At 47.3% G+C, this 25,691-nt stretch overlaps 1 protein-coding gene and 2 non-coding genes across 3 annotated transcripts in view; all 3 read right to left on the bottom strand.

Annotated features, from left to right (window-relative positions):
* LOC121279586 (monoacylglycerol lipase abhd6-A-like) overlaps positions 1-25,691 on the bottom strand; it is a 106,790-nt gene that overhangs the window by 73,703 nt on the left and 7,396 nt on the right. The window lies entirely within an intron of this gene.
* On the bottom strand, positions 16,573-16,736 carry LOC121280629. The gene has a single exon (XR_005943668.1). It is a non-coding gene; the product is annotated as a U1 spliceosomal RNA (small nuclear RNA).
* Positions 18,766-18,839, bottom strand: trnan-guu. The gene has a single exon. It is a non-coding gene; the product is annotated as a tRNA-Asn (tRNA).

Here is a 25,691-nt window from a genome sequence, read left to right as displayed (position 1 = left end):
GGTCAGGAATGCACTGCCTGGAAATGTGGTGGAGGCAGGTTCAGTTGAGGCATTCAAAAGGGCACGGGGTTACGGGGGAAAGTCAGGAGAATGACACTGAGTCATAATGCTCATTTGGAGAGCATGTGCAGACACGATGGGCCAAATGGTCTTGAAAGACCATCGAAAAATTGCATCAAAAGACTTCTGTGATTCTCTGTTACCTGTATCCTCTACAGTGATATAGCAAAATACCAGCTCAATTCATCTGCCATCTCCTTATTTTCGGTTATTAATTCCCCAGATTCACTTTCTATGGAACCAACACTCGCTTTGTTAACTCTTTTCTTATATAATTATCTCTTACTATCCATCTTTATATTTCTAGCTAGCTTTCTGTCATACTCTAATTGTTCCTTTCTTATTAACCTTTTTGTTATTCTTTGTTATTCTTTATGTTCTGTCCAATCTTCTTACCTGCCACCCTTCTTTGTGCAACTATATGCCTTTTCTTTAAGTTTGATACTCTCTTTAACTTTTGTTAGTTAACCATGTATAGTGGTCCTCCCCTTGGAACTTTTCTTTCTCATTGGAATGTATCTATTCTGTGTATTCTGAAATATCCCTTTAAATGTCTGCCACTGCATCTCTATTGACCTATCCATTAACCTCATTTGCCAGTTCACTTTAGCTAGCTGTGTTCACATCCCCTCATAATTGCTCTTATTTAATTTTAAAATACTAATCTTGGACCCACTCTTCTGTCCCTCAAACTAAATGTAAAATTCAATCATACTATGATCGCTGCAATCTAGGGATGCCTTCACTATGAGGTTATCAATTAATCCTATCTCATTGCACAATACTGGATCTAGTTTAGCCTGCTCTCTGGTTGGCTCCAGAATGTGCTGATCTAAGAAACTATCCCAAAAACATTCTATGGACTCATCTCGGCTACCTTTGCCCATCTGATATTTCCAGTCTATATGCAGATTAAAATCCCCCATGATTATTGCCATTTCTTCCTTTATACTTTGTACTACCATGCAGTTACAATTAGGGGGCCTGTATACCACTTCCACAAGTGACTTCTTGCCTTTATCATTTCTCATTTCAACCCAAACTCCTCCAACATCCTGGCTGCCTGAACTTAGGTCATCCTTTTCTAATGTGCTAATACCATCATTAATTAACAGAGCCACCCCTCCACCTTTTCCTACCTCCAATATTCAGGTCCCAATCTATGTGATCCTGCAGCCATGTTTCTGTAATGGCTATCAGATCGTACTTATTTATTTCTATTTGTTTGTTTCAAATGCTTCGTGCATTCAGATACAGAGTGTAGTAATTATAGTTTTGGGGAATGTAGGACTGTAGCTTTAAGAATAATCCTGTGTTGTAAGATCACTGATCAGTGTAAATCAATGTGTTAACAGCACGGGGAACAACTATAGGGAGCTCTTCTTTAGTTATGGAGTTTGAAGCACACGTGTAGTTGCTGCCGCTGTCTTGTAAATGAAGTTAAATATTTCCACCAAGAAAAGTTGTCTGAAGATCAACTCTAATACACAGAACCTTTAGTTTTGTCATTTTATTATTTTTGTAGTTTTATCCGCTTATTTACTCTTAGATTTCTATTCTCTGTCCCTTGCTCTCACAGTCTGTTCATCGTTTCCCATATTAGGACCTTTCTCTCCTACCCTGTCTCTATTCTTTGTTTACCACATCTTCCCAGATCTGATCCCTTGCCCCCACTATTTAGTTTAAAGCTTTCTCTACTTCTCTAGTAATATTGTTTGCAAGAACACTGCTCCCAGCACGGTTTAGGAGTAGACAGTCCCAATGATGCAGCCCCCATTTTCCCCAGTACTGATGCCAGTGTCCCATAAACAGGAACCCACTTCTCCCACACCAGTTTTTGAGCCAAGCATTAATTTCTCTAATCTTATTTGCCCTATATCAATTTGCACACAGCACAGGTAATAATCCAGAGATTATTACCTTTGAGTTCTGCTTCTTAATTTGGTGCCTAGCTCCGCTTACCGATTATGTAGAGCCTCCTTCCTTGTCCTGCCTATGTTGTTGGTACCTACATGGACCACAACAACTGGATCCTCCCCCTCCCACTATAAGTTCCTCTCTAGCCCTAAGCAAATGTCCTGAACCCTGGCACTGGGCAGGCACACAGTTGTCTGGACTCACTCTTTGCTGCAGAGAACCAGTGTCAATCCCCCTCACTATACTATCCACTACTACCACTACATTCCTTTTTGCTCCCCCCGCTTGAATGGCTTCCTGTACCACTGTGCCATGGTCAGTCAACTTATCCACTTGCAGCCCCCACTCTCAACCAAACAAGCTGAAAGAACCTCAAACCTGTTGAATATCTGCAGAGGCTCACACTCCTGCCCTCTGGGTCCCCTTACCTGCCTCAGCTGCAGTCACACCCTCCTGCCCCTGACAACCTTCCAAATCCGAAGACCCTAACCTAAGTGGTGTGATGGCCCTCTGGTGCAAATCGTCCAGATAACTCCCCACCCCCCACCCTCCCTGATGTGTCGCAGTATGTGCAGCTTGCCCTCCAGCTCAATGACTCTAATTGCATTTAAGGTTTGAGAGACCTGGTTCTGTTTGGAGTTCAGGCAATTGCAGATATCATAATAGTAATCCTACCTTTCAATGTTGTACAAGAACAACTAACTTCCATGCAGAGCAAGGATATACATCAAACAGGACAGATGGGCTTGTCACTTACCTACCCCAAAGAAACACATTACATATCTGTCCAAATAATGGAACAGTTAGACCGGAATTACATTTGGTAGCACAAGGTACAGGAAGATGAGCCACGGCAACAACTTGTATGAGAATCATTTGGCATAATTAAATTTGTGAGCTGAAAGTTGACCAAACCCATCAATTACTTGGAAGATGACAGCTAATCAGGCAGTGGAATTGGACACATATAGTATTTTGCAAGGTTGCTTCTCACAAAGCACTGAGGCCTGATGGGGAACCCATTAAATGCTACTAAGTTCTACTCTTAGAGCTATACCAATGTTGACGAACCCATTCCATCACATACAAACCATAATGCCTTTCAGGTGTACTCAGGACAGCCATAAACAGACTGATACACAAAAAAGGCAAAGGGTATATCTCATGTGCAGTCTACAGATCCAAGAGTTAGTCTGGCTCAGTGGTAACACTCCTCACTCCAGCAAAGGACTTATGTCAATGAAGTTCTGAGAAAGTATATTGCCAAGTATACTTGAAATATAAAAAATGCCACAGCACTGCTTGCTATGAGCTGAAGCCTAGTAAAATGGTACAGAAGTGATGGGTTCAAATGCAAGTTGTGAAAGTGAATTCGACAAATCAGAAAACGATCATGAAAACTGTATTGTTCCAAGAATCCAACTGATTTACAAATGTCCCTAGGAAGGGAACCTGCCACTTTACCCTGTCTGTTGCTACATGTTGCTCCAGTCCCACACTAAGAGCAGAACATTGCACTCATTGGGGGGCCCGTGCCCAACCCAAACGAGTGTGCAATGATGTCAGGTGAGCGTCCCAACGTCACTGCATGCTTGCGCGATACTTTGGTCGGTGGGCGCGCACAGGAATTGGCCTGCCGACAATTAACAGGCCTAATAAGGCCATTAAGGTAATAATTAAATTAATTTTTTCGCTGCCCGTCCAACCTTACCGTTGGCGGGCAGGTGAAAGGGCCAAGCGGCCTTTGGATTTTTTAGGAAATCTCACCCACGGGCAGGATGAGGCTCCCAACAGCAAAAAGAAATTAAATTTAAATGTTTAAATTTCATTCATAACATGTCCCTGCTCATATGACAGAGTCACATGAGGGGACATGTTCTTAACATTGCTTTAAGTTTTTAATTTTTAAGTTTAAAAATCTTCAGCTCCCTGAGGCAGCTCTGTGCCTCAGGGAGTTTTTACTGCACGCATCTGCAGACAAGCTCGAACTTCACCACTCGCACTCCTCCCACCCCCAACCCAGCAGCGCTGCAGCCTGTGTTTCACGCTGCCTAGCCAGCCAGAGTGAAATCGCGTTCAGAGCCCAATCGCAGGCAGTGGTCGGCTTCCCGACTGCTCCCAGACCCGTCGGCCGAATCTGCCTGACCACCGGAAAATCCTGGCCTAAGTGATTAACTCCTAACATCCTCGGCCACCACGGATGCCTGGTGTATTGCCCACAAATGAAGATCCACAGCACAGTGGACCCCAGTTGTACACAGAAAAGATCAGATAGCCACTGTGGAAGTTTGTCTAACTACACTTCTCACTTTCTGTCTGAATTCAGGTCTGAAGCATATTAAACTATTAAGCAAATAGGCACAATTGTTGCATCAATGCATTCCCCCCCTTCCCCCCCCCCACCATAACAGACACACACACACACACACACACACACAATAGGCTGAAATTTAAGTCCCGTGGGTGGGTACCTAACCCAATTGGGCGTAAAATCGCACGGGAAGATGTCAGGCAAGTGTCCCGACGTCATCGCACACTCATGCGATATTTCGCTCGGCGGGCGCGCGCAGAAGTTGGAAGCACACCCGCCAACCATTAAGAGGGCAATTAAGCCCATTAACAGTGCAATTGTCTCCAATTTTTCATGGCCCATCCATCCTTATGGTTGGTGGATGGGCGAAATGGCCAGGTGGACTTTACATTTTTCATCAAACCTCATCCAAGGGCGGCATGAAATTTCTGTTATGAAATAAAATAAAAATAAATATCTGTGGACAGCATTTTTATCAGCTATATTTTCAGGTGCTTGATTGTGATGCATGTACATTTATTTTTTGAAGCTTTTTAAACCTTTATTTGATCATTTTCAGGTTTGCAGATCCCTGAGGCAGCTATCTGCCTTCAGGGAGCTTTCTCGCAGCACTCACCCACGTCCGCAGAAACGTCATTGCCCGCCCTCTTCCCACCCCCACCCCAGCATAGCTGAGCTTTCCACCGTGCGCTTCATGCCAATCAATGGCCAGCCAGCATGAAATCGGGGTCAAGGGCCGATTGCGGTTGGGGGTCCATTTCATGACCGTTCCCGAGCCTGTAGATCGCACTCGCCTGCCAAAGGTAAAATTCAGGCCAATGTCTTGTTGAGAATGTGGGTGTAATTTTTCAACCATTTGGGTTCAACCTGTGATTTCAATGGGCGAGATTTCCTAATTATATGCCACTTTAATACCAATGCTTTGATTTGTAATATATCTATCTGTAGCAATGCTGCTACCCAAGGTCCCTTTCACTGAGTAGCATTACACCACACTCCTTGCCATCCCACTTCATGTACTGAGTAGCATTTTGCCCTTTCCACTGTAATACTTATGGCATGAAACTCACTCCTCCCTCCTTTGATCAGTCTAATCCTTCCCAACACCTGCCTCTCACTCATTGACAATGAGACAGCAGCGGTTCAAGGCGGCAGCTCACCAGCACCTTCTCAAGGGCAATTAGGGAGGGACAATAAATGCTGGCCTAACCAGCAACACCGACATCCCATAAATAAAAGTAAATCCATCCCATCCCGTGAGGAGCATCTCCACCTTCCATTTTGGTTACCTCCTTACTTAGTAATATTTCAGCTATTGGCTCCGAGCCCCTTTACCCACTAAAGGATTTGTATTTGGACTACCCCATCACACTTAACTGCTTCCCCACCCCAATGTGCAGGGGGAATCAACCCTAATCCACAATAGCTCCCTTCCCACTTTCTAAATATGGAAATCGCCCAGAACCCCTTTCTCCTAATGAAATACCAAAGCCCTCTCCATAAAACATCAAAAGAAACTAAGGAACTGGTTCTCCCCACCAATAATCATTCAAAAATCCTTTGTCCTTCCTCTTCTGCCCATCACCTCCACATCCCTCCACCTCCTTCTCCCCTGCTCCTTTCATCTTCCCCACCACTTAGCACCTTGCCCCCATTCCCCCCCAAACTCCATCCTTCTTCCCTTCCTTATGCCCCTCCCCATTGCCCCTTGCCCCCACACATTCCCTCCTCCCTCGTTCCCTCTACGTTACCTTTATCCTCTGTTCTTTCTTTCTCCCTTATACCCTCCTGTCTCCCTGTCCACTTCTCTCATCCTTTTCATCTCCCTACTTTTCTCCCCTCGCTTTCCTGATGGGGTCCAAATACCTCCTCCCCCTGTCAGCCTGTATATTTCACCTGGGCTTGACTCTTTGTTTGCAAGAATATAGGAGATTAGCCAATGCTTCTTTTAAATAATTATTAGAAGAACTACAGGGTGCTTAGGTCAGATTGACACTTACATGTTCTCCACAGGATGAGATCCTAAACTGAGCCCAGGAGCTTCAAGGGAAGAAGAAAGAGAAGATTTGGTGTCTCAGGAGGCTACCCATCAGCTAGAAAACCAGCACTGAAGGAAGTCTGGACACAGAAGGTGACTCAGTAAAGGGAGTAAAATGTCTGTCTTCTCGCAGGTTAGCAAAAAGGTTAGGTTGAGTATAACTTGACACTCCTCATTTTCCACACAAATCACATTTTTCACTAATTGTGGCAAGAGCAGAAATTTCACCACACTAACCATCCCCAACCAGTGCAAAAACAGGCAAATTACAAACAAGAATGCAGTTCGCAAATACTTAATTAACTTCCCATTTCTAGACATAACTAATTTCCAACTTCTTTCAAAATCTTAGGAGGATCGAGCCTTTGAATATAACATGGTTGGCCTTAAATGCACTTCCAGCTGTAATTTTATTCATTACGTGGGAGCAGTGTGCAAAATACTATCAATGGGTGGATTCATGTGACTTTTAAATTTCAACTGAGCTGAAAGCAGTGCAGAATTTCTTTACCCTAATCATATATAATTCTGTAGGACTAAGTCAAAATGATGTTCATTTCCCAGATAATGTCATTCACCGTGAGCAATCAAGATTGAAATGCCTAAGTTAGAAAACATTTATGATGACAGGCCCACTATTTTGTTCTAATATTGTGATTCCAGATTATACCCAAAATGTATTCCTTACTCATGTAAGGATTGTGCTATGTGAAGTCAGCCAATAGTTACAGCACTTTCATCTAGTGACAATATATTTTTTAAAAGATTAAAACATATTGGTAAGTGCACTTTAAAACATATTGTTCAGAAATCTCAATCCATGCATCTAAAGATAATTAAGTAATGAGTCACCAGTCTGTTGTTTTGCTCTGCGCTTATCAATATGTATAGGGTGGTTTATAGAGTAAAGCAGTTTGCATCAAATATTCTTCCCTAAGCCGCTTATGGTAATCTAATTATTCTAAGTTGAGAGGATGTTCACAAAGTAATCACTTGGTTCACCTTTCGCTATTTATAAATTGGACTTGAAATCAAAAATTCTGCATATCCAATTTCCTCAGGTCCGATCTCAATGTAGCTTTGATCTAAACATGGGCACAAGTCCCGAAACACTACAAGTGATTTCACTCCATATCAAGGCAACATTCCACTGTGTGTGTCACCAAGGAGCCCTAGTATAATTAAAGTCAATCAGAATTGGGGGAAATGTGGCTGGAGTCAGACCTGAAATAAAGGAAGATGGCCGTGGATGTTGGAGGCTAAACTACGTGGTGGATGTGCTGCCAAAGAAGCAATTTGCTGCCATGCAACTTGTGCATAGTACACATTACAGCCACAGTACATAAGAACATAGGACATAGGAGCAGGAGTAGGCCATTCAGCCCTTCTAGCCTGCTCCGCCATGGCTGATCTGATTGTGGTGGTCTCAACTCCTGTTTTCCTGTTTGCCCCCCCATACCCTTGACTCCCTAGTTTATCAAAAATCCATCTATCTCAGCCTTGAATTAATTCAAGGACCCAGCCTCCTCTGCTCTCTGGGGAAGAAAATTCCACATACTAATGACCCTGTAAGGGAAAAAAAAATCTCCTTATCTCCATCTTAAAAGGGAGACCTCTTATTCTCAAACTGTGTCCCCTAGTTCTAGTCTCCCGCACAAGAGGAAACAAACTTCTGGTATTCATCTGATCAAAGCCCCTCAGAATCTTACATGTTTTAATCAGATCATCTCTCATTCTTCTAAACTTCAATGTGTCGAAGTGCAACCTGTTCAACCTTGCTTCATAAGATAAAATCTTCATCCCAGGATTGAGTCGAATGAACTCGGAACTGTTTCTAATGTAATTATATATTTTCTTCAAATACGGAGATCAAAACTGTACAAAGTACTCCAGATCTGGTTTCATCAAGGCTTTGTACAGCTGCAATAAAACTTCCCTACTTTCATATTCTATTCCCCTTGCACTAAGAGGAATGGATGGACATTTAGGCTCCTGGTTGAGTTGCCAATCAAAGAGACTGTTCAGTCCCAAAAATCTACAATTATTTCATCAATGACCTTGACTGGTATTCTCTGATGATTGCAAGATGCTCAGCTCCACTTACAATTCCTCAATAATGAAGCAGTCCATGCTTGCATACTGGAAGTCTCCTGCCATCAACACCCTGGGGGATCACCATTGACCAGAAATTCAGCTGGACCAGCCACAACGGAGCAGTGCCGATCTGTGCAGGTCAGAGGCTGGGCATTTCACGTCACGTAGCTCACCTCCTGACTTCTCAAAGCCACTCCACCATCTATTAATCACATCAGGAGTGAGGGAATAACCTTCACTTGATTGGAAGGGTGCAGCTGCAACAACACCAAGAAGCTCAATACCATTCAGGACAAATAGTTTGCTTGACTGGCAACTCAGTCATCAGTTTAAATACCTACTCCCTCTACACCAACTATATCATAGCTGCAATATAAACAGGAAACATTCAACAGGCCGGGCAGCATCTGTACAGAGAGAAACAGATTTAACATTTTTGAAATGTTAACTCCATCACTCTCTCTCTCCTCAGATGCTGCCTGGATTGCTGAGTATTTCCTACAGTTTCTGTTTATATTTCAAATTTCTAACATCTCACTTGTGCTTTTTCAGTAGAACCTGCAAAACCCATAATCTTAACCAAGAGGACCAAGGGCAACAGATAATTGTGAATAAGATCACTCCAAATTGCACACCATCCTACTTGGGCATTTTTTCTTAATTACAGAAAAAATTATGAATCAACCAATGCAGAAATGGGAGTGGATAAAATAATCTGAAAGGTGAGGTGGTCAGAAGCAGATACCAGCTTGAATTAAAGGTGGAGGAGTGCCAACAGGAACTGAGGGGGATGGGGGAAGGAGAATAAGGGTGCCAATGTAAACTAAATGGAAGGTGAAGCATTAACTGAGGGGAAGAGAAGGGGCAGCATGATCTGAAAAAGAAAAGCAGTTGCTGACATGAACAATAAGGCAAGTGGGAGAAGAGTTCCAGCATGAACTAGGGATGAAGATGATGAGCAGTACTTCTGCATAGTGGGAGATGGGGAGAAGAGTTCCTCCATATTGTCAATGTATAAATAATCACACTGCATGGCAATCACTTTGTTAAAGACAATTGCTAGTTAAACAGGTGATGAGCATTGATTATTCCATCTAAATACAATAAAAAGATACAGCTGGAACACTGTACAGACAGCTACTTGAAAGTCAATAGTATTGAGGAGCTGTCTTGAAAATAACTTGAACTAAAAGACCAGTCTGGATTAATTCTTTCACCACAACCTCTTATTGTGAGTAACACATGTTACAATGACACTATTATAAACAACTTAAATCCAAGGAACTAAAGAGGAATTATACATTTACTTAATTGTTCATTCATCTTCCTCACCTCAGAGCACTTTGGTACTTTTCTCTAACCTCTCCCAGCTCTACACTGGTTAGCATGTTTTAAAATGTAATTTTTATTCATATTTAGGATGTGCATTTATTAGCAAAGCCAGTGTTTATAGCCCATAATTTGTCTGCAACAAATGTGGGTATATTACCACAGATTTTAGTATAATCTTCCTTGAAGGAATGTTGGGTATACCCAGCGCTGATGTTGTGACAAGTCTATGCCACAATAAACTTTCATAGAATTATATTGAGCACTGTTTTTAATTTATGTCGTTTTCTGAAGCTCCGTCAAATATTTTGAAGCTGTTAACCAGCTTTTACTAGTTTTCAGGTTGGCACACAAATCACTGCCCTGGTCAAAAATGTCAATGATAAACTGTTGCTGAAACACATAAACAAAGGAATTATTCTTACATAATAGAAGATTAGTGATTAGTAAACCCAATCTAAGGACTGGAGGTGCAACAAAACTACCACTCCTTACTAGCTATAAGTGTGAACTGGAGACACTTTCATTTGACTTGGTTAAAGGACCTCACAACAGTTCAGTCATATAACAGTTTCAGTAATGCAGTCGTCCAAAGGCAATCATTTCTCAAACATTGAGATAAGGAGATGGTTCAAGCAAGGTATTCATAAGATATAACTTAGCCAGAGCTTGCAAATAACTTAACTATTAACAATTTTAGATTCTACATGTTTACTTTTGAATTCTGCAGTATACCAGTTTTAGTGTGATGATGCAGTATGTTTGATATGGGAGCTACACATCTTGGTCTAAGTAACTTAGTTATCATATATCAAGAAGTCGTGGTATTTATTACTGGAGAGAATGGCTGTGGTTGAGTCTGAGAATTGAACACACGGAAGCTCATGAATCATATTTGAGGTTTACATTAGATTTATGCAGTGTTTAAAAATCAACTAGTCCTCTAATTATTAAAGAACAAATACTTCATTAACATTAAACTTCCCCCACGACCAATACTTTTCAATCTATATACACACTTCTGCACAATCCATTCATCTATAGTGTATTACACAATTAGGTTGTTGGTTAATTAGATAATACCAAATAAAGAGTGAATTTCAATGCGATGGCGTAGTGGTATTGTTGCTGGACTAGTAATTCAGAGACCCAGGGTAATGCTTTGGGGACCTGGCTTCAAATCCTGCCACAGCAGATGGTTGGATTTGAATTCAATAAAAATCTGAAGTTAAAAGTCTAACAATGACCATGAAACCATTGTCGATTGTCATAAAAACCCATCCAGTTCACTAATTCCTTTAGGGAAGCAAATCTGCCATCCTTACCTGGTCTGGCCTACATGTGGCACCAGATGCACAGCAACGTGGCTGACTCTTAAGTGCCCTCTGAAATGGCCTAGCAAGCCACTCAGTTGTATCAAACTGCTGCAAAGTCTCAAAGGAATGAAACTGGACAGACCACCCGGCATCAATGTAGGCACTGGAAACGACAACAGCAATTGCAGCCCGTCGACCTTGCAAAACTGTTCTTACTAAGATCTTAGGACTAGTGCCAAAATTGGGAGAACTATCTCAGACTAGTCAAACAACTGCCTGGCATAGTCATCCTCATGGAATCATATCAGATAAGGTCCCAGACACCATCATCACCATCCCTGGGTATGTCCTCTCCCACTGGCAGAACAGACCCAGCACAGGTGGCGGCACAGTGATATACAGTCGGGAGAGAGCTGCCCTGGGGGTCTTCAACATTGCCTCTGGATGAAGTTTCATGGCATCAGGTCAAACATGGGCAAGGAAATCTTCTGTTGATTACCACATGCTGCCCCCTCTCAGCTGTTGAATCTGTGCTCCTCTGTCAAACACCACCTGGACCAAGGACAGAGGGTGGCAAGGGCACAATGTACTCTGGGTGGGGGACTTCAATGTCCATCGCCAAGAGTGGCTCAGTAGCACCACTACTGACCAAGTTGGCCGAGTCCTAAAGGACATACCTGCTAGACTAGGCAGGTGGTGAGGGAACCAACAAGAGGGAAAAACATACTTGACCTCATCCTCGCCAACCTGCCTGCCAGAGATGCATCTGTTCATGACTGTATCTGTAGGAGTGACCGCACAGTCATTGTGGAGATGAAGTCCCACCTTCACATTGAGAATACTCCATCATGTTGTGTGGCACTACCACAGTGCTAAATGAAACAGATTTTGAACAGATCTAGCAACTCAAGACTGGGCATCCATGAGGTGCTGTGGGCCATCAGCAGCAGCAGAACTGTACTGGAACACAATCTGCAACTTCAAGGACTGGCATATCCCACACTCCTCCATTACTATCAAACCAGGGGATCAACCTTGGTTCAATGAAGAGTGCAGGAAGGCATACCTAAAAATGAGGTGTCAACTTGTTGAAGCTATAACACAGGACTACTTCCATTCCAAACAGCAAGTGATAGACAGAGCTAAGCAATCCCATACCCAATGGATCAGATCTAAGCTCTGTAGTCGCCACATTCAGTCGTAAATGATGGTGGATGATTAAACAACTCACTGGAAGAGGAGGCTCCATAAGTATACCCACCCTCAATGACGGGGGAACCCAGCACATCAGTCCAAAAGGTAAGGCTGAAGCATTGCTACAATCTTCAGCCAGAAGTGCTGAGTGAATGATTCATCTCAGCCTCCTCTGGAGGTCCCCAGCGTCGCAGTTGCCAATCTCTAGCCAATTCAATTCATTCCATGATATCAAGAAACAACTGAACGCACTGGATACTGCAAAGGCTATGGGCCCTGACAATATTCCGGCAATAGCACTGAAGACTTGTGCTCTAGAACTTGCCACACCCCGAGCCAAGCTGTTCCAGTACAGCTACAACACTAGCATCTATCCAGCTATTTGGAAAAGTGCACAGGTATGTCCTGTACAAAGAAGACAGGACAAATCCAATCTGGCCAATTACTGCCCTATCAGTCTACACTCTATTGTCAGTAAAGTAATGGAAGATGTCATCAACAATGCTATCAAGCAACCATTTGCTTATCAATAACCTGCTCACTGACTCTAAGTTTGGGTTCCGCAAGGGCCATTCTGCTCCTGACCTCATTACAGCCTTGGTTTAAACACGGACAAAAGAGCTGAACTCATGAGGTGAGAGTGGCTGCCCTTGACATCAAGGCAGCATTTGACAGAGTGTGGCATCAAGGACTCCCAGCAAAACTGGAGTCAATGGGAATCAGGGGGAAAACTCTCCACTGTTGTAGTCATACCTAGTACAAAGGAAGACAGTTGTGGTTGTTGGAGGTCAGTCAGCTCAGCTCCAGGACTTCACTGCAGAAGAACTCCTGCAGTAATGTCCTCGGCCCAACCATCTTCATCTGCTTCATCAGTGACCTTCCTTCCATCATAAGGTGAGAAGTGGGAACATTTGCTGATGACACAATATTCAGCACTATTTGCGTCGACTCAGATACAGAAGCAGTCCATGTCCAAATGTAGCAAGACCTGGATGATATCCAGGCTTGGGCTGACAATTGGCAAGTAACATTCGTGCCACACAAGTGCCAGGCAATGACCATCTCCAACAAGAGATAATCTAATCATCGCTCCTTGATGTTCAATGGCATTACCATCACTGAATCCCCCACTTTATCAACATTCTGTGGGTTCCCATTGAGCAGAAACTGAACTGGACTGGCCATATAAATATGTGGCTGCAAGAGCGGGTCAGAGGCTAGGAATCCTATGACGAGTAACTCACCACCTCCCCACACCCAAAGCTTGTACACCAACTACAAGGCACAAGTCAGGATTGTGATGGAATACTCCCCATTTGCCTGGATGAATGCAGCTCCAACAACACTCAAGAAGCTTGACACCGTCCAGGACAAAGCTTGATTGGCATCACATTCACCCCACCACCCGACGCACAGTAGCAGCAGTGTGAACCATATACAAGATGCACTGTAGGAATTCACCAAGGATCCTTAGACAGCACCTTTCAAACCCACAACCACTACCATTTAGAAGGACAAGGGCAGCAGATACACGGAAAATCACCACCTGGAAGTTCCCCTCCCAGGTTCACACTATCCTGACTTGGAAATATATCGCTGTTCCTTCACTGCTGGGCCAAAATCCTGGAACTTGCTTCCTAACAGCACTGTGGGTGTACCTACACTACATTGACTGCAGCAATTCAAAAAGGCAGCTCACCACCACCTACTCGAGGGCAACTAGGGAATAAATGCTGACCCAGCCAGCAACGCCCGCATCCTGTGAATGAAGTTTTAAAAAAATACAAAAATAAATTCCAGCCTAGACTCATTTCAACCACCTTGTAACTGAATGAATGTAACAACATTCCTGATCTCATGAAACTAGAGAAAATCTAAGTGTTCATCTTTTGGCTGCTTGGTCCTCATAATAAAATAAAATTTGCTTCAAAGGCAAATGGTAGGAAACAAGTGAATCTTGATCTACATCTACAAAATCTTTTATCACATTTTTTGCAATGAACAACATTTCATCTTTTCCTTCAGTCTAGTGCACTGGATAAGATCCAAATAGGTGATTTTTGCTTTGTAAAGTGATTGTATCTCTCTATCCCTCTAATTTAATGCATAACCTTTTGTTACGATAGAGCCCAAAAAAATTATTCCAAGGGAATTGAAGAGATAGAAAAATATCAAGATTCAAGAAAGATGGTTTAGGGGGCTGTTACAGAGCCAAGTTTGGGTAAATGCAAGTTGATTTTAGGTGTGCATCAAGATGATGAGCGGCAGCATAATGACAATCTGACTCCCTAGCCCACTGAAGCCAGGTGTGACATCCTCTCCAAGAAGTTATCTTATAATTGGAGTTAATCCACTCCAGCTGCAGAACAAGCTGCAACACAACACCTGCCCCCCTAGGTTCTGGTGGGAACTTCTAAAACTTCTTACTGAGTTATTTTAATTGTAGACCTTGTTCTATTACCATTTAATTGTTAAAAGTTAAAGATAGAAAATTACGTAACATAACTAAGCACATATTGCCAAAACTCAGATTGCAGCTTAGCGCAGTTAAACTGAGTTCACTCTGCAACATGACAAAGCACTGACAAAATATTGAAACCAGCAGAACAGCAACACTTTTGCATTCATGTATTGTCTATAACATTGTTTAAAAAAATCCAAAAGCACTGCAAAGAAACATATATCAAATAAAATCTAACACTGAAACATATAAGGAGGTATTGGGGCAGACTTGGTCAAAGAGGTAGGTTTTAAGGAGCATCTTAAAGGAGGAAAGAGAGGTAAAGAGGTGAGGGCAAAGTGAGGGATTTCCAGGAAGGGCCTCTACAGCTAATGGCATGTTTGTCAACAGTGGAGTAATTAAACTTGGAGATAGGCAAGAGGACAGAATTGCAGGAGCACAGGTACTTCAGAGTATTGTAGGGCCCCAGGAAATTATAGAAATGGGCAGGGGCTTGGTCATGGAGGGATCAGAAAATAAGAATGAGAATTTTAAAATTGAGGTGTTGATCAACCAGCAGACAATATAGGTCAGCGAGCAGAGGTGAACGAGACTTGATGCGAGTTAGGGTGCAGGCATTGGAGTTTTGGTTGAGCTCAGGATGGAAGATGGGAATCCAGCCAAGAGTGGATTGCACTGGTCACATCTAGAGGTAACAAAGGAATGGATGAGTGTTTCAGCAGCAGATGAACTGAGGTAGGGATGGAGTGGGATAATGTAATGGAAGTGGAAGTCAGCAGTTTTGATATGTTTTTGAAGCTCAAATCCGGGTCAACTATGACACTAGGTTGCAAACAATCTGGTTCAGCCTCAGATAGTTGCCATAGAGATGGATAGACTCAGTAGCTTGGGAAAGGGGCTTGTGGTGAGGAGTGAAGACAATGGCTTTGGTTTTCCCAATATTTAACTGAAACAAATTTCTGCTCAGCCCTTACTGGATGTTGAACAGTTTGACAATCTAGAGGCAGCGGAGGGACTGAGAGAGGCAGCAATGAAATTGAGCTGGGTGTTATCAGTGTACATTGTGGAACCTGATGTGTTTTTGAATGATATTACAGAGGGTCAGCATGTGGATGAGAAACATCCCAGCCTTGAATACAACGATGGGGCATCCACAACACACAGAGCTTTGTATTTTCGATTAGTTTACTGTTGGCCACACTCGACTTCTCAACTTTGGACAAGGCAGCTGCAGCCATGGCAATCCTGACGCTGATTTCAGCATCAAGGGACAGGTTGCTGGTAATTGTTGATCCAAGGTATGTGATGCTGTCAATGAGGTCAATGTTGATGGAAGGCGGGGTCTCTACATCCTGGCCCATAACTTTGGTTTTCCTGACGCTGATGTCCAAACTCCTCCCAGGCCTGGGAGAACCAATCTACAAGCTGTTGCAAATGAACTCCAGCATGGAATAGGACATTACACACTTCAGTCTTGGTGTGCAGTCTTACCGAGTTGAACAGCTTGTCACTGGCTCTGGCCTGAGGGTTTTTCTTTTCAGTGGAGGTTTTTTATTAATAAGTCATGGTTTTGTATGTTGTGCGGCGTTGTTATGCTAGTTTAGAGCTCTTGTATTAGGACATTGGGGGTGGTTTGTTAATAAACAAGTTTTATGATTGAGTCTAAAACCCTGTGTCTATGTAAGTTTGTCCTTTATAAATTCCTGAAGTCAAGAACTAACAGTAAGGGTGAACCGGCTCGCTAAGAACTCCTTACAGCCTCCACCTCCACTGTAGATGCCCAGGGAGCATCAAGATGTAGTGGCGGTGTTAGGAAAATTAAGCAGATGTAGTCTATTTTTGGAATTGTAAGTCGGGGAGAGCGCAAATGCAGTCCCCCACTACCACAGGTTTTGCAGTCGAGTATCCAGCATTTGGGGACATCGCAGGCGTCAGCGCACCCGAAGTGCAATGGGATAGCCTCGTCCTGGGAGAACCTCCTTCATGATCAAGGTTTCTCCCCTGCCAGGTAAGCAGATGTAACTCTTTCGAGTACAAACACGTTTCCATCTGTTCCGATTCAGATGAAATTACATTGTTTCATAGTTTGCCATTGTGAGATTTGAACTCTTAATCTTGGGGTTACAAGCCCAGTACCATAACCACTTGGCTATTTAGGCCAAGCGGTAAGCAGATGTAACTCTTTTGAGTTAAAACCAATAAAACCAAATTAACAAAATTGGGATAAATCAGGCACAGCCCCTAATTCAGGTCAGCTGTAAAACCAAGAACCTAAGTTTAAAGGAAACTTACGAACTTTAAATCAAAATGTGATTAAAGGGGTCAACAAAACACCCCAGTCCCCGCGTTGCCTACCGGGCACGGAAGGCCTCGAGAGTGCCAGCAGAAACAGCGTGCTCCCTCTCCAGGGACATCCGGCCGTGAACGTAGCTGCGGAAGAGGGATAAACAATCGGGCGGGACTCCCCCGTCAATTGCCCGCTGCCTGGACCTGTTAATGGCCAACTTGGCCAGGCCGAGGAGCAGGTCCTCCTCCTTCCCGACACCCTTCCGCACCGGGTGTCCATAGATCAGGAGCGTGTTTTAAGATGTAACTCTTTTGAGTACAAACACGTTTCCATCTGTTTCAGATGAAGTTACATTGTTTCATAGTTTACCATTGTGAGATTTGAACTCTTGATCTTGGGGTTACAAGCCCAGTACCATAACCACTTGGCTATTTAGGCCAAGCCTTTTTCGAGTACAAACATGTTTCCATCTGTTTCAGATGAAGTTACGTTGTTTCATAGTTTGCCATTGTGAGATTTGAACTCTTGATCTTGGGGTTACAAGCCCAGTACCATAACCACTTGGCTATTTAGGCCAAGCCTTTTTCGAGTACAAACACGTTTCCATCTGTTTCAGATGAAGTTACATTGTTTCATAGTTTGCCATTGTGAGATTTGAACTCTTGATCTTGGGGTTACAAGCCCAGTACCATAACCACTTGGCTATTTAGGCCAAGCCTTTTTCGAGTACAAACATGTTTCCATCTGTTTCAGATGAAGTTACATTGTTTCATAGTTTGCCATTGTGAGATTTGAACTCTTGATCTTGGGGTTACAAGCCCAGTACCATAACCACTTGGCTATTTAGGCCAAGCCTTTTTCGCGTACAAACACGTTTCCATCTGTTTCAGATGAAGTTACATTGTTTCATAGTTTGCCATTGTGAGATTTTAACTCTTGATCTTGGGGTTACAAGCCCAGTACCATAACCACTTGGCTATTTAGGCCAAGCGGTGAGCAGATGTAACTCTTTTGAGTTAAAACCAATAAAACCAAATCAACAAAATTGGGATAAATCAGGCACAGCCCCTAATTCAGGTCAGCTGTAAAACCAAGAACAAAGTTTAAAGGAACCTTACAAACTTTAAATCAAATTGTGATTAAAGGGGTCAACAAAACACCCCAGTCCCCGCGGTGCCCACTGAGCAAGGAAGGCCTCGAGTGTGCCAGCAGACACCACGTGCTCCCTCTCCAGGGACATCTGGCCGCGAAAGTAGCCGTGGAAGAGGGACAAACAATCGGACGGGACTCCCCCGTCGATCGCCCGCTGCCTGGACCTGTTAATGGCCAACTTGGCCAAGCAGATGTAACTCTTTGAGTACAAACACATTTCCATCTGTTCCTATTCAGATGAAGTTACATTGTTTCATAGTTTGCCATTGTGAGATATGAACTCTTGATCTTGGGGTTACAAGCCCAGTACCATAACCACTTGGCTATTTAGGCCAAGCGGTAAGCAGATGTAACTCTTTCAAGTACAAACACGTTTCCATCTGTTCCTGTTCAGATGAAGTTACATTGTTTCATAGTTTGCCATTGTGAGATTTGAACTCTTGAACTTGGGGTTACAAACCCAGTACCATAACCACTTGGCTAGTTAGGCCAAGCCCAATGAAGATCCATAAGCATCTCGATGGGAACTCATTATTAGCAAATTTATAGTTGCAACGTCTCAAAGCTTTGAGGCATGATGTAAATCATCATAGCGAAAATACTCAGCGTCCCTGGGTGGGATCGAACCACCAACCTTTCAGTTAACAGCACAATGTGCTAACCGATTGCGCCACAGAGACAACATACCGCCCCTAGATGTAACTCTTTTGAGTACAAACCCGTTTCCATCTGTTCCTATTCAGATGAAGTTACATTGTTTCATAATTTGCCAGTGTGAGATTTGAACTCTTGATCTTCGGGGTTACAAACCCAGTACCATAACCACTTGGCTATTCAGGCTAAGCCCGGTAAGCAGATGTAACTCTTTCGAGTACAAACCCGTTTCCATCTGTTTCAGATGAAGTTACATTGTTTCATAGTTTGCCACTGTGAGATTTGAACGCTTGATAATCTTTTAAATGAAAACCAAATCAACAAAATTGGGATAAATCAGGCACAGCCCCTAATTCAGGTCAGCTGTAAAACCAAGGACAAAGTTTAAAGGAACCTTACAAACTTTAAATCAAAATGTGATTAAAGGGATCAACAAGACACCCCAGTCCCCGCGGTGCCCACCGAGCACAGAAGGCCTCGAGAGTGTCAGCAGACACCGCGTGCTCCCTCTCCAGGGACATCCGGCAGCGAACATAGCCGCGGAAGAGGGACAAACAATCGGGCGGGACTCCCCCGTCGATCGCCCGCTGCCTGGACCTGTTAATGGCCAACTTGGCCAGGCCCAGGAGCAGGTTCACGAGGAGGTCCTCCTCCTTCCCGACCCCCTTCCGCACCGGGTGCCCATAGATCAGGAGCGTGGGGCTGAAGTGCAAACAAAACATCAATAAAAGGTTTTTCAAGTAACTAAAAAGGGAGTGCAGCCTACAACACCCTATGTATACATGGTCCACGGACTCCACAAGACCGCAAAAAGGGCACGTGTCCTGAGAGTCCGTGAACCTATGCATCCTCTTATTATAGGGGACTGCTGCATGCAACACCCTCCAACCCAGGTCCCCGATAGAAAGGGGGAGGACACCTCCGTAGAGGGCCTCCCATCGGGGGCCTCCGCCGCCGGACGGCAACAAGGCACGCCAGGGCGTGTCCGGGCGACGGACAAGGGCGAGAAAATGGAAGGTGTGCAGCAGCAGTCCGTACAAAAAGCCCCTCTTTGCCGTGCCAAAAGGCACGGAGGGCATGTCCCCGAGGCGGCTCATATTGGGGGGCACCAGCACCCGAGGGAGGGTTCGGGGCTTGGGGCCAATGTGGAATTCTGTCCGAACAGGGGAACATTCAGACGGAAGACCATCGCGCACCTGGGCCACCTCAAGACCCAAAATAACGTCGGGTCCGAGCACGACCGTTCTCAGGTCTTGGATGGCATCGGCTGCGACCTGGACACTCACAGACGCGCGTCGCGCCAACTCCTGTGGGAGCATCCAGCCCAGTCCTCCGCCACCCAGCACGTCCCCGATCCTGGTCACCCCTGCGGCCACAGCCCTCCTCTCCGCCAACCACTGAAAAGGACGGAGGGGCGGATTCCTGAGCAGCGGCTCTCTGACGATGGCCGCTACTCCTGACGGGGGAGAGCTGCGTCGCGAGACGACCACTTTCCAGACTTTGATCAGGTCCTGGTAAAAGACGGGCAACGCCTGCAAGGAGCCACCGAGGCCCAGCTGTTCTATAAACAGGAGCTGCACGTCATAATTCAGGCCGTGCACCTGACGGAAGAAATACGTCATCAGGGCACACCATCTAGGAGGAGGCTCGACGTAGAGGTATCGCTGCAGGATCTGAAGGCGGAAAGTCGCCACCTGTGTGCGTAGGCACACTAGCGCCTGACCACCCTCCCTAAGCGGGAGACTCAGAACCTCGGCAGCGACCCAGTGCAATCTTTTGTCCCAGAAGAAGTCGACTAACAATCTCTGGAATCTTGTGACAAAGTCCGGGGGAGGGGTCAAAGTGACCAGCCGATACCACAACATGGCGGCGATCAGCTGGTTTATGACCAGAACTCGACCTCGGTAAGATAGCACTCGGAGCAGTCCTGTCCAGCGCCGCAGGCGAGCGGTGACTTTCGTCTCCAGTTCCTGCCAGTTTGCCGGCCAGGATTCCTCAGCGGGGCAGAGATGGACCCCCAGGTAGAGGAGGCTGGTCCTGCTCCAGGTGAAAGGCCTGAGCTCCTCGGGTAGGGGATCCATCTGCCACTGACCGACCAGGAGTCCAGAACATTTACCCCCAGTTGATCCTGGCAGAAGAAGCGGCAGAGTAGACCTCCTGGCACTCGCGCATCCTCCGCAGGTCAGCCGGGTCACTAAACATAAGGAGCACGTCATCGGCGTAAGCCGAAAGGACCACCCCGATGCCCGGCCCGCGCAGAACCAATCCCGACAACCTCCTCCACAAGAGGCGCAGGAAAGGCTCCACGCAAATAGAATACAACTGGCCAGACAGGGGACAGCCCTGACGTACCCCTCTCCCAAAGCGAAGGGGCGCCGTCAGGGACCCGTTAACCTTCACTAGACACTCCGCGGCGGTGTACAGAAGTCGGATCCGGGCGACAAAATGCGTCCCGAACCCGAAAGCTCGCAGAGTTCCGAGTAAGTATTCGTGATCCACCCTGTCGAACGCCTTCTCCTGATCGAGAGACAGGAAGGCGCTCGACAGACCAGCCCTCTGGGAATGGTGGATGATGTCCCGGACCAGATGGATGTTATCATAAATGGTTCGGTCCGGGACGCTGTAGGACTGGTCAGGGTGGATCATGTGGTCCAGCACGGTGCCGAGCCGAGAAGACATGGCTCAGGCGAAGATTTTGTAGTCCGTGCTGAGGAGGGAGACCAGGCGCCAGTTTTTAAGAAGGCGGAGATCCCCCTTCTTCGGCAACAGGGCAATCACGGTCCTGCGCCACGAAAGGGGCATCTCCCCGGTAGCAATGCTCTCCCCCAGGACCCCCGCGAAGTCGCTCCCCAAGACGTCCCAGAACACCCTGAAGAACTCCACGGTCAGCCCGTCTAGTCCCGGGGATTTGCCCCTAGAAAGACCGTCGAGTGAGCCGGTCAGCTCCCCCAGACTTATAGGGGAGTCAAGCTTTCCGGCGCACTCCGGGCCGACCTGCGGCAGGTCCTCCCACAAAACTCTGCAAGCGTCCTCCCTGGACGGATCCGGAGAGAACAGGGCAGTGTAGTAATCTTGGGCGATGGCCCTGATGCCCTCTGGGTCCGAGACAAGGGATCCGTCGTCGGCCAGCAGCGTAAAGAGCTGCTGACGGACCCCGTGTCTTTTTTCCAGCGAGTAGAAGAAGGGGGAGCCGCGGTCCATCTCCTTGAGGAACCGGATCCGCGACCTCACGAACACGCCCCGAGACCCGACCAGTTGCAGGTCCCGCAGCGCGCCCTTCTTCTCATCGTACACCGACCGCAGGGCCAGGTCCGCATCAGGCTGACGGAGACGTGCCTCCAGGTCGAGCACCTCCTTCTCCAACTCCTCGACCCTGGATTTGCGTCTCTTTGTCGACCCCTTCGCGTACTCTTGACAAAAAACTTGGACGTGAGTCTTGCCCACGTCCCACCATAGCCTCAAGGAGGGGAAGCCTCCGCCTCTTCCTTCTCCAGCCGGCCCAGAAATGACGGAACGAGTCCAGGAACCGCTGGTCTTCCAACAACAGGTTATTAAAATGCCAGTACGCGGACCCCGTCTGAGCGCAGAACGAAGTGAGCTCCGCCCACACCAGATGGTGGTCCGTGCACGGAACCTGCTGTATAGAAGCAGCCGGAACGCAGGACACGTACGCCTTTGAAACGTAAAGGCGGTCGAGTCTGGACGCTCCGACTCCAGGTGACACAAAGGTGAACACGCTGGAGTCAGGATGGAGATTTCGCCAGACGTCCACTAAGTCGAAGGACCTGACCAGGTCCCGCAACTTACTCACACCTCGCGTGCAGTGCGGGGTACCGTGACGGTCCCGGACCCCGAGGGTGCAATTGAAATCCCCCCCGAGGACGATGCACTCGCCAGCGTCAATGGAGCCGAGATGAGTGGACACTTCTTCAAAGAAGCTCGCTTGCTGCTGCGTGCCCAGGGGAGCGTACACATTCACAAAGTGAAGCACCGCACCCCCCCAGACGCACAGTCAGGTGCAGCAACCGGCCTGGCACCGGCTCCTTGACCCCCAAGATCTCCGGCTGAAAATGCGGGGCCAACAAGATAGCCACCCCGTCCGAATTGGAGGCTAGGTGACTCATGTAGACCCACCCCCGCCACTCCAGGAGCCACGTGGCTTCGTCTCCCGGAACGGTATGGGTTTCTTGCAGGAAGCACAACGCATACTTCCCGTCCCTGAGGACTGAGAAGTTCTGGAACCTGTGCTGTGCGCCCCTGCTGCCGCAGATGTTGAGGCTGGCTATAGTCGTCTTCATTGTCAAAGGTACATCAAACCTTCACCTTAAGTAATTAAAAAGAAGAAGAGGACTTTTTAGTCCTTCCTCTCCTTCAGGAGCCCAGCGAGAAACGTTTGGACCCTCCGCCGCGCGTTCCTATCCAACTCGGGAGACTTGAGAGCCTCGCGAGTGGACCAGAACACCAGCGGAAACAAATGCCACCGGTCCAAGGCAAACTGAACCCTGTCTCGGCGACCGTGGTGCCCCGACAAAAAGTCCCGGAGTTCCCTTGGGGGGATGAGGGGGGAGTCAGTGGAGGGCACCAGGGGATCCACCGCCTCGCTTGAGAGCGACTCCGCGTAATCCCCAACGCTCACCACCGACACCCCGTCCTCCTCTGGGTTGTCGCCTCCAGCTTCCAACCCCTCCCCCGCATTGAGTACGGGGGCTGATTCGGAGCTGCCAGCTGGCTCTATTTGTGCCTCGATCCCACCCCCAGGATCAAGGCTAGAGGAGTCCTCTCTGGTCTCCTCTAAACTTTTTGGGCCAGAGGGCAGCGGCAGTTCTGATGCCCGCTCTCCTCCCGGCACCGGGTCGTCCGGGGAGCTCAGGACAAGCTCCTGACCTAAACATAGGACGCCCGGTGTCAAGGTTTGGGAGGGAGCGGGAAGGCCCTCCTCTTCGCTGCCACCCAATGACCCATTAACATCTTTAAAAATTTCAAATCTGCAGTCCCCCAACAAGCCAGAAGGTACCTCGGGGGTATTAAGTGCCCTGGAGTTGGACACCACCTCAAGGGAGGTGCCCTCAGTGACCCCCGAGGGGCCCTGTTCAGGGGACTGCAGCAGACTGGTAGAGGGAACAGTGGTAGGGGTAGGGGTTTCGGGTTCCCCCAGAGGGCAGGGCGAGGTTTTACTGAGTGGAGACGCCACCACCTCTTCATCAGGGGAAGGGACACGCCCAACTTCTTCAGTTTGGGCGTCGCCCACTTCCTCCTCCAAAGCGTGACGTCTCTTCCGGGTCAGGCTGGGGGCTAGGGAGACCTCCATTTCCGAGGCCCCCTCCTCCTTGTCCAGCCCTCCCGGACACTCCACCCTCTGGGTTTTCGATGTTTGTTTCCCCGGCTCGGGGTCCCGCATCTTTTCCCCGCCGGCCCTGGGAGCACGCACAGGGATGACGCCAGGCCCAGCACTTGGCACCTTAGCGCCCACGGACCCGGGAGCACACGCGGACACGACGCCGGGGCCGGATGATGTTTTTTCCCCCGAGCCGGTTTTTCCAGGTGTTTGGGGGGTTTGGGCGTTTCACGGGCCGCCTCCAAATTTCGGGTCTTCCTCCGTGCCTTCTTACGGCGCGGGGGCTCTCCCCCCGCCTCACCGGCAGCTGAGATGGCAGCTGCTGCCAGGGTCACTTCCCCTTGTGGGGAGGGAGATGGAGTGGTGGCGGGGGGAGGAGGGGCGGTGCCAGCCGCGGCCGCTTGGGTGGGGCTCGTGGCCTTGGAGGCGGGGCAGTTTTTTCTTACGTGCCCCACCTCCTTACAGGCATGACACCACATGCCCTCCGCGGTCCAGAAGACCCGATAGGCGGTCCCCTCAAAATTAACTGAGAAGGCCCCCTCCAGGCACTCCTCCCGGGCCAAGCGGACGAAAACTTGGCGCCGGAAGGAGTACACGTGGCGGAGGGCCGAGTCTTTGAGGCCAAGCAGGACTGGCGCAATCCCTGACCTGACCTCCCCCAGCTTATTAAGGTGGGGGAGGAGGAGCCCACATGGTATAAAGGGCGGGACATTTGAAATAACAATCCTCTGGGCGGTGGCCTCAAGGGGGTCCACTGCCAGAAAAGTCCCGCCCACAGTGAGCCCCTTCTGCAGGGCGAGTTGCACCGCCCGCTCGGACCTCAAGAAAAAGCTGGCCCTCCCATACATCTTTGAGGCCGCGACAATGGCTGAGGGGCCGACAACCCCAGCCATAGTCTTTACGCAGGCCTCAATAGTCATCTCAGGGTGAGCGTAGCATTTTACCCCGAGGGCCCTGGTGAGGAGACGGAATGGCGACAGGGCAGCGGGAGCAGCAGGAGCTGCAGAAGCAGCCACCCCCGCATAGGTCTTTTTTGTAGGCCCTGCCACCGGTGACAAAGCCGCCTCCACATTAGCCCTCAAGGGCCCGGCCACAGGAGATGTTGAACTGGCCTTAGGGCCAGAACCACGCCCACCCTGGGAAGGATTGGCCATTTTTTTTTAAATTATATATATTTTTTAATATATATATATATATTTTTTAAATATACAATGTTCCTCCCTATGGAGAGAGGTAGTAATAACCTCCCCCTTTTGTACAGGAGAGGAGAGGAGGGAGAGGAGTGAAGGACAGGGAGGCACAGGAGGGAGAAGGGAAGAGTCCAGGTGGATCTCTCCAATGAAAGGTGGACGTTGGGTGGGGCCTGATGATCTTCTTGCAGGGGGAGGCGATGTCTTCACCAGCCACCGCTGGCCTTACTGGGAAAGGGCTGGGTGGGGCGGGGGGGGGGGGGTGGGTAACAGAAAGGTGGTTTTAACCACACACACACACACACACACACACACACACCCCTCTCTTCCTTCCCCAAAACTTCCTGCAGTCT

This window comes from Carcharodon carcharias, chromosome 7 (genome assembly GCF_017639515.1).
Source record: "Carcharodon carcharias isolate sCarCar2 chromosome 7, sCarCar2.pri, whole genome shotgun sequence".
NCBI classification, from domain to species: Eukaryota; Metazoa; Chordata; class Chondrichthyes; order Lamniformes; family Lamnidae; genus Carcharodon; species Carcharodon carcharias.
The sequence above is the reverse complement of the archived record's forward strand: the minus strand, read 5'-3'. Positions and strand labels throughout refer to the sequence as shown.